Source organism: Theropithecus gelada, chromosome 3, assembly GCF_003255815.1.
Source record: "Theropithecus gelada isolate Dixy chromosome 3, Tgel_1.0, whole genome shotgun sequence".
Taxonomy (NCBI): Eukaryota; Metazoa; Chordata; class Mammalia; order Primates; family Cercopithecidae; genus Theropithecus; species Theropithecus gelada.
Window position 1 is genome coordinate 1,158,403 of NC_037670.1, and position 8,357 is coordinate 1,166,759.

Consider the following 8,357-nt stretch of genomic DNA (forward strand, 5'->3'; position numbering starts at 1 on the left):
ATCTGGCTCAAAAATGGAGGGAAAGCCAGCCAGGCCAGTCAGATGGCCCGTTTTGGAAATTGGAGCGGAAAAACCAGACAGTAGAATCAGTGAGCTACAAGATGTCCTGAAGGCAAGTAGGGCCTGGTTGGACCAGTGTGCTGGCCAAAATTACACTGGAGAAGAAACTTGGCGGTGGAAGCAAAACCAAAATGAGCTATGCCATGGAGAAAATCTCCTTGTTGTGGAGGAAAAATGAGCTTGGTTTTCGCAAGAAGATAAAGAAGGAGAGGGCGAGAACAGAGCTGGGACTCCACAAAGGGCCGAGAGAAGCCAGCCCAGGCTGCCTCCTGCCGTGGCTATTACTGCAGCCAGTTTGCCACTCATTCCCTCGGCTGTCAGTTGGCCTAGAAGTGGGCGGGTGACTTAGCTGTGCTGGTAAAATATATGGGGATTTCCAGCCCATGCAGCACGCTCTCCCATTTGCCAGGTACAGTGGCTCACGCCTGTAATCCCAGCACTTTTGGAGGATGAGGCAGGTGAATCACAAGGTCAGGAGTTCAAGGCCAGCCTGGCCAAGATGGTAAAACCCCATCTCTACTAAAAATACAAAAATTGGGGACTGGGCACAATGGCTTACGCCTGTAATCCCAGCACTTTGGGAGGCCGAGGTGGATGGATCACCTGAGGTCAAGATCAGATCAGTCTGGCTAACATGGTGAAACCCCATCTCTATGAAATATACAAAACTAGCTGGGCATGGTAGCACACACCTGTAATCCCAGCTACTCGTGGGAAAAGGCAGGAAAATCACTTGAATCCAGGAGGCGGAGGTTGCAGTCAGCTGGGATCGCGCCACTGCACTCCAGCCTGGGCAACAGAGTAAGACTCTTATCTCCAAAAACAAAAAAAAACTAGTTGGGCGCAGTGGCAGGTGCCTATAATCCCAGCTACTCAGGAGGCTGTGGCAGGAGAATCACTTGAACCCAGGCAGCAGAGGTTACAGTGAGCCAAGATCATGCCACTGCACTCCAGCCTGGGCGATAGAGTGAGACTCCGTCTCAAAAAAAAAAAAAAAAAAAAAGTATGGGGAGATGGCTGGGACCATCTTGAGACCATGAGGCAACAAGACCAAGGGGAAAAGCCCACATACTGAGGATGGCAGAGCCTATGTCCTCCATGACAGCATTGAGCCACCATACCTATCCTGGAATCCCCACTTCCAGTTTTACTGATCTGTAAGTCACTGTCTTTATTTTCTAGGCAGATTTCTGCTCCCTGCAGCCTAAAGCATTCCTCACCGCTTCTCAGAACCCCATGACTCTTGCTATAACTCCCAATGGAAAATCAACCTAAGTTTAGACATTAGAAATCAAATTATTGCTCATATAGAGGGAATAAGAATCAGGATTGGTCCTAGCCTACAGAGGAATCCCAGCTCTGAGTCCTAGCCCCAAAGCCTAGGGGATATGGACAAGGAAAGAAAGAGATATTCAGGCCGGGCGCGGTGGCTCACACTTGTAATCCCAGCACTTTGGGAGGCTGAGGCGGGCGGATCACAAGGTCAGGAGATCGAGACCACGGTGAAACCCCGCCTCTACTAAAAATACAAAAAAATTAGCTGGGCGCGGTGGCGGGCGCCTGTAGTCCCAGCTACTCAGGAGGCTGAGGCAGGAGAGACTCTGTCTCCAAAAAAAAAAAAAAAAAAAAAAAAAAATTTACAAAAAATTCCCAAAAATTTTTTTTTTTTTTTTTTTTTTTTNCAGGAGAGACTCTGTCTCCAAAAAAAAAAAAAAAAAAAAAAAGAAAAATTCACGAAAGTTCCAGAAATTTTTTTTTTTTTTTTTTTTTGAGACGGAGTCTCGCTCTGTCACCAGACTGGAGTGCAGTGGCATGATCTCGGCTCACTGCAACCTCTGACTCCCTGGTTCAAGTGATTCTCCTGCCTCAGCCTCCCGAGTAGCAGGGATTACAGGTAAGCACCACCACACACAGCAAATTTTTTCATTTTTTTTGTATTTTTAGTAGAAATGGGGTTTCACCATATTGGCCAGGATGGTCTCGATCTCCTGACCTTGTGATCCACCGGCCCCGGCCTCCCAAAGTGCTGGGATAACAGGTGTGGGCTACCATGCCCGGCCTTAGACATCTTCTAAAACAGGGCTCACTGGTGAATTGTATCAATTCAGTGGGGCTTTAATGCCTGAGATTTGGAGCGGGAGCAAGGGAACTAACTGGAAGAAGTTGATGGCGGCTGGAACTAAATTGGCCTAGTGGGAAACCAGGCCTTTTGGTTACTGTCCAGCCATAAACTTTAGTGCCGTTTTAGATTCTCAGGAATAAGGTGTCCTCAGTTGCCATTCTCTGTGTGCATAGCCACCATCCCCCACCCCCTCTGCAACTTTATTCATTCCTTATCTCCCCCACCTCTCCTCTTTTTTTCTACATTTTCTTTCTGGCTTCTCTTTTTTTTCTTTTTCCTTGAGATGGAGTCTCACTCTGTCACCCAGGCTGGAGTGCAATGGTGCGATCTTGGCTCACTGCAACCTCCACCTCCCGGGTTCAAGCGATTCTCCTGCCTCAGCCTCCCGAGTAGCTGGGACTATGGGCGCCCACCACCTCGCCCAGCTAATATTTTGTAATTTTAGTAGAGACTGGGTTTCACCATATTTGTCAGGCTGGTCTTGAACTCCTGACCTCATGATCCATCCGCCTCATGAGCCACTGCGCCTCTTTCTGGCTTCTCTAAGCAAAGCTAGAAGCCAGAAATCTACAATACTTAACTCACTTCTATTAAGAACTCAATGGGCCAGCTGTGATGGCTCACGCCTGTAATCCCAGCACTTTGGGAGGCTGAGGCGGGTAGGTCACGAGGTCAGGAGTTCGAGACCAGCTGGCCAACGTACTGAAACCCTGTCTTACCTAAAATACAAAAATTAGCCTGGCGTGGTGACGCATGCCTGTAGTCCCAGCTACTCAGGAGGCTGAGGCAGAATTGCTTGAACCCGGGAGGCAGAGGTTGTGGTGAGCCGAGATTGTGCCACTGCACTCCAGCCTGGGCAACAGAGTGAGACTCCATCTCAGGGAAAAAAAAAATTTTTCAATGAGAGAGTTACTGTAGGGAGAGACAAGGATGTATTTTGGAAGACTTAGAATGCTGGTTGAAGGCCAAGCAACGAGGTTGGTAGGAGAGAAGCAATCAGTTGATGAGGACTAAAGAAAGCTTTCTTCTGGTCTTTCATCAAACATGGTGTGTGTGTGTGTGTGCGTGTATGTTGCTTCAACACAAGAAATATGCCTGATTCTTCCCTTATGGAATGAGAAGCTGAACCCAAGAGCTCTAGCCCATCCTCTTTAAATCTCCATTTTTGAAAATATGAAACAAAGAGAAACTGGCATCCTCCTAATGTATCTTAGAAATACACATTATTTCATTTTACTCAGACCTGGAGAAAAACCACCCCCAGCCCCATTTTCCCATCTCCAAACAATCTCCAGCATTTGTAGAGATGTGGCCCTGCAAATTCATCAGATATATGGGGCCCACCCATGGTGTGTTGTGATATTAGAATTTGCAACTGCCAGATTCTGGCACCAAGCCCAGCACCTCTCAATCCTGTCCTTCTGCACCCCACATATTGTATGATGTTTTGAAGGGCAAAGCCAGTGCAACATTGATTTTTGCCTGTTGCTTCGTTCCCTCAACAGAGACGTAAGGAATGAAAGCTTCGATTGGGGTGAAAGAAGCAAAAAGTTTAAACCTCTACTTGAAGCAAAAAGTTTAAACCTCTACTTTAATGGGATTAATGCTTTAATGTGAATCTTTTTTTTTTTTTTTTTTTTTTTGAGACAGTCTCACTCTGTGGCCCAGGCTGGAGTGCAGCGGCATGATCTCGGATAACTGCAACCTCCGCCTCCTGGGTTCAAGTGATTCTCCTGCCTCAGCCTCCCAAGTAGCTGGGACTACAGGTGCCCACCACCACACCCGGCTAATTTTTGTATTTTTCGTAGAGATGGGGTTTCACCATATGGGCCAGGCTGGTATCGAACTCCTGACCTTGTGATCCGCCTGCCTTGGCCTCCCAAAGTGCTGGGATTACAGGTGTGAGCCACGGTGCCAGGCACTTAATGTGAATCTTAATAAACCCTGAATTCCTCCAGCAAGTTTCCCTATATATCACTGAGGATGCTCTGAAATCCAACAAGGAAAAAAATTGGAAGACTTTTTCCCCTTCTTTGTCATCAAGGTTTTTCTCTGGGATGAATTAGCCTGATTAGTGCCTGAAAGTTCTCCCACGATTTGTCCAAGCTCATTCCTTTTTTTGTGTGAATTCTCCAATGATGAGAAAGCTAAGCTTGTCCCCAAGTGATTTTCCACACTAATTATACTCCTAAGACTTCTCTCCAGTGTGGATGCTCTCACATTCCGTATTCTCCATGCTTCCCCGAGTTTTCCACCTTCATTACATATGACCATTTTAAATCCCACCTGAATTAGCTGATACTGTCTAAGTAAGGAACTCTGACTGAAGGTTCTTCCTCCTCCATTATACTCACAAGGCCCCTCTCTGCTTACAAAATCCCAGATGTCTGATTAGATCTGGGCACCATCTCAAAGCATTTTTACATACATTACACACAGTTTTCCTCCTTTGTGAATTCTCTGATGTTGAATGAGCTGTACTGTCTCGAAAGCTTTTGCACATTTCTGCATTGATAGAGTCTTTGTTGCATGTCAATTAGCTGATGCTGCATTGGAATGTTGACGATGCCTCCCCATCCCCAGGGATTCTCTCCAAAATCAACGTTACAGTGTTCAATAGCATGGGAGTCCCAGGGAAAACTGTCTATATAAATGACAGATGTTCTCTGTGATACAAACACTAATATTGAATAAATTCTGAATTCTGTTGCACAACTTGGCCGTATCTTATTTGGAGTTTCTCTCACTTCTAAAACATGTAAATGGAATAATGGATTTTTTCTGTATTCATGGCACTCAATAGGATGGGGTCCCTAAAATGGTTCTCTACAATGTCCCCATATATGCAATGGCCCAAGGGGTTCTTCCTGACTGCCACACAAACAAAATCCACTGACGACTATGGCATTAAAGAGTTTCATTGATAAACCCTGAATTCCTCCAGCAAGTTTCCCTATATATCACTGAGGATTCTCTAAAATCCGATAAGGAAAAAAATTGGAAGACTTTTTCCCCTTCTTTGTCATCAAGGTTTTTCTCTGGGATGAATTAGCCTGATTAGTGCCTGAAAGTTCTCCCACGAGAAGTATTTTTTCTTTTTCTTTTGAGATGGAGTTTTGCTCTTGTTGCCCAGGCTGGAGTACAATGGTGCGATCTCGGTTCATCACAACATCCGCCTCCCGGGTTCAAAGGATTATCCTGCCTCAGCCTCCCTAGTAGCTGGAGTATAGGCACCTGCCACCATGCCTGGCTAATTTTTGCATTTTTAATAGAGACAGGGTTACACCATGTTGGCCAGGCTGGTCTTGAACTCATGACCTCAGGTGATCTGCCCGCCTTGGCCCCGAAAAGTGCTGGGATTACAGGTGTGAGCCACCATGCCCAGCCTACTCTGATTTTTCAAAATTCTTGTGGTAAAAACAAGATAGATATGTTGGAGTTAGTAGTCACTTAGAGATAGAAAAATGTCTTCAAGAGGGGTTAAGTGTTGTCAGATGTATCTGCGTGGCCAAGAACTTAGATACAATGAAAAAGTATGAAAGTTAATTCATGTCAGGTAACCACAAAAGGTTGTGTTCACAATGATGTCGGGGATCTCACGAAGGTTCCTTAATATAGACAACATTTCAGCAATAGCCATATTTTAAGCAGTCATCTTTTCTCTCCACAATGTATTCCTGGAACTGCTTTGTTAAAAAGTCACATTTTCTTTGAATAATTACTCATATCCTGAAGCAGCGTCAAACAAATTGTAATTCTAATAAATATATCATAAAAACAAAAACATAGCCAGGTGCAGTGACTCACACCTATAATCCCAGCACTTTGGGAGGCCGAGGCACGTGAATCACCTGAGGTCAGGAGTTCAAGACCAGCCTGACCAACATGGTGAAACCTTGTCTCTACTAAAAATACAAAAACTGGCCGGGCGCGGTGGCTCACGCTTGTAATCCCAGCACTTTGGGAGGCCAAGGCGGGTGGATCACGAGGTCAGGAGATAGGGACCACGTCTCTACTAAAAATACAAAAAAATTAGCCAGGTGTGGTGGCAGGCACCTGTAGTCCCAGCTATTCAGGAGGCTGAGGCAGGAGAATGGCATGAACCCGGGAGGCAGAGCTTGCAGTGAGCCGAGGTCAAGATCGTGCCACTGCACTCCAGCCTGGGCTACAGAGCAAGACTCTGTCTCAAAAAAAAAAAAAAAAAAAAAAATACAAAAATACAAAAACTACCCAGGCATGATGGTGCTTGCCTGTAATCCCAGCTACTCGGGAAGCTGAGGCAGAAGAATTGTTTGAAACCAGAAGGCGGAGGTTGCAGTGAGCCGAGATCACGCCACTGTATTCTAGCCAAAACAGAAACACGCCAAGTAATCCCACTGATTTTTTTTTTTTTTTTTTTTTTTTTTTTTTTTGAGACGCAGTCTTGCTCTGTCATTTCAGCTGGAGTGCAAGGGCATGATCTCGGCTCACTGCAACCTCCGCTTCCCAGGTTCAAGTGATTCTCCTGCCTCAGCCTTCCGAGTAGCTGGAATTACAGGCACTCACCACCAAGTCTGACTCATTTTTGTATTTTTAGTAGAGATGGGGTTTCACCATGTTGGCCAGGCTGGTCTAAAACTTCTGACCTCAGGTGATCCACCCACCTCTGCCTCCCAAAGTGCTGGGATTACAGATATGAGCCACTGCGCCCGGCCTCAATTTGGTACTTTTTTTTTTTGAGACGGAGTTTTGCTTTCCTTGCCCAGGCTGGAGTGCAACAGCATGATCTTGGCTCACCGCAACCTCCACCTCCCGGGTTGAAACAATTATCCTGCCTCAGCCTCCCGAGTAGCTGGGATTACAGGCATGTGCCACCATGCCTGGCTAATTTTGTATTTTTAGTAGAGACAGGGTTTTGCCATGTTTGCCAGGTTGGTCTCGAACTCCTGACCTCAAATGATCCACCCACCCTGACTCCCAAAGTGCTGGGATTGCAGGCATGAGCCACCACGATCGGCCAGTTTGAGTGCTTTCTATCAATCCACCTTTGTCTCCTGACTCTTCCTCCTCTTCATATTGTTATTGAGTCCATCTAGTGAGTTTTAAATTTTTGTTATAAAATTTTTGTTTTAAAATTTCCATTTGAGGGTTGGTGCTGTGGCTCATGCCTGTAATCCCAGCACTCTGGGAGGCCGAGGCAGTCGAGTGACTTCAATTCAGGAGTTTGCAACCAGCCTGGGTGACATGACAACACCCTGTCTCTACAAAAAATACAAAAATTGTGCTCGCTTCAGCAGCACATATACTAAAATTGGAACAATACAGAGATTAGCATGGCCCCTGCGCAAGGATGACACGCAAGTTCATGATGCATTCCCTATTCTTGCTACAGTCCACTGCCCGTTACCTCGCTTTGCTTCCCTTCCCCGGATCCTGCCATAATGTCACAGGCCTGTGACATCATAACCTTGCCATGTCCATCTCGCGTTGTACCACTGAGGTTGGCAATTGGAAAACAATTTGCCCATCCTCACTCAGGCATGGCGGCTTGCCACCTACTACTGTAGCCCTCGTGCAACAATAAATAAATAAATAAAAATACAAAAATTAGCCAGGCATGATGGTACACGCCTTTAGTCCCAGCTACTAGGGAGGCTGAGGTGGGGGGATCACTTGGGTCTGGGAGGCAGAGGCTGCAGCGAGCTGAGATTGTGTCACTGCACACCAGCCTGGGCAACAGAGACTCTTGTCTTAAAAAAAAGATGGCCAGGCACAGGGGCTCATGCCTGTAATCCCATCTACTTAGGAGGCTGAGGCAGGGGAATCGCTTGCACCTGGGAGGGAGAGGTTGCAGTGAGCTGAGATCATGCCAGGGCACTCCAGCCTGGGCAACAAGAGTGAAACTCCATGTCAAAGCCTCAAAACAAAACAAAACAAAACAACAAAACAAGGCCAAGTGCGGTGGGTCATGCCAGTAATTCTGGCACTTTGGGAGGCCGAGGCAGGCAGATCATGAGGTCAGGAGATCGAGACCATCCTGGCTAACACGGTGAAACCCTGTCTCTACTAAAAATACAAAATATTTAGCCGGGCGTGGTGGTGGGTGCCTGTAGTTCCAGCTACTCAGGAGGCTGAGGCAGGAGACTCACTTGAATCCGAGAAGTAGAGGTTGCAAGTAAGCCAAAATCAGGTAACT

General features: G+C 46.4%; 1 non-coding gene across 1 annotated transcript; it reads left to right on the forward strand.

Moving 5' to 3' along the window:
* Nucleotides 1–7,442: 7,442 nt before the first annotated feature.
* LOC112621850 lies at nt 7,443–7,546 on the forward strand. The gene has a single exon (XR_003118788.1). It is a non-coding gene; the product is annotated as a U6 spliceosomal RNA (small nuclear RNA).
* Nucleotides 7,547–8,357: the final 811 nt, after the last annotated feature.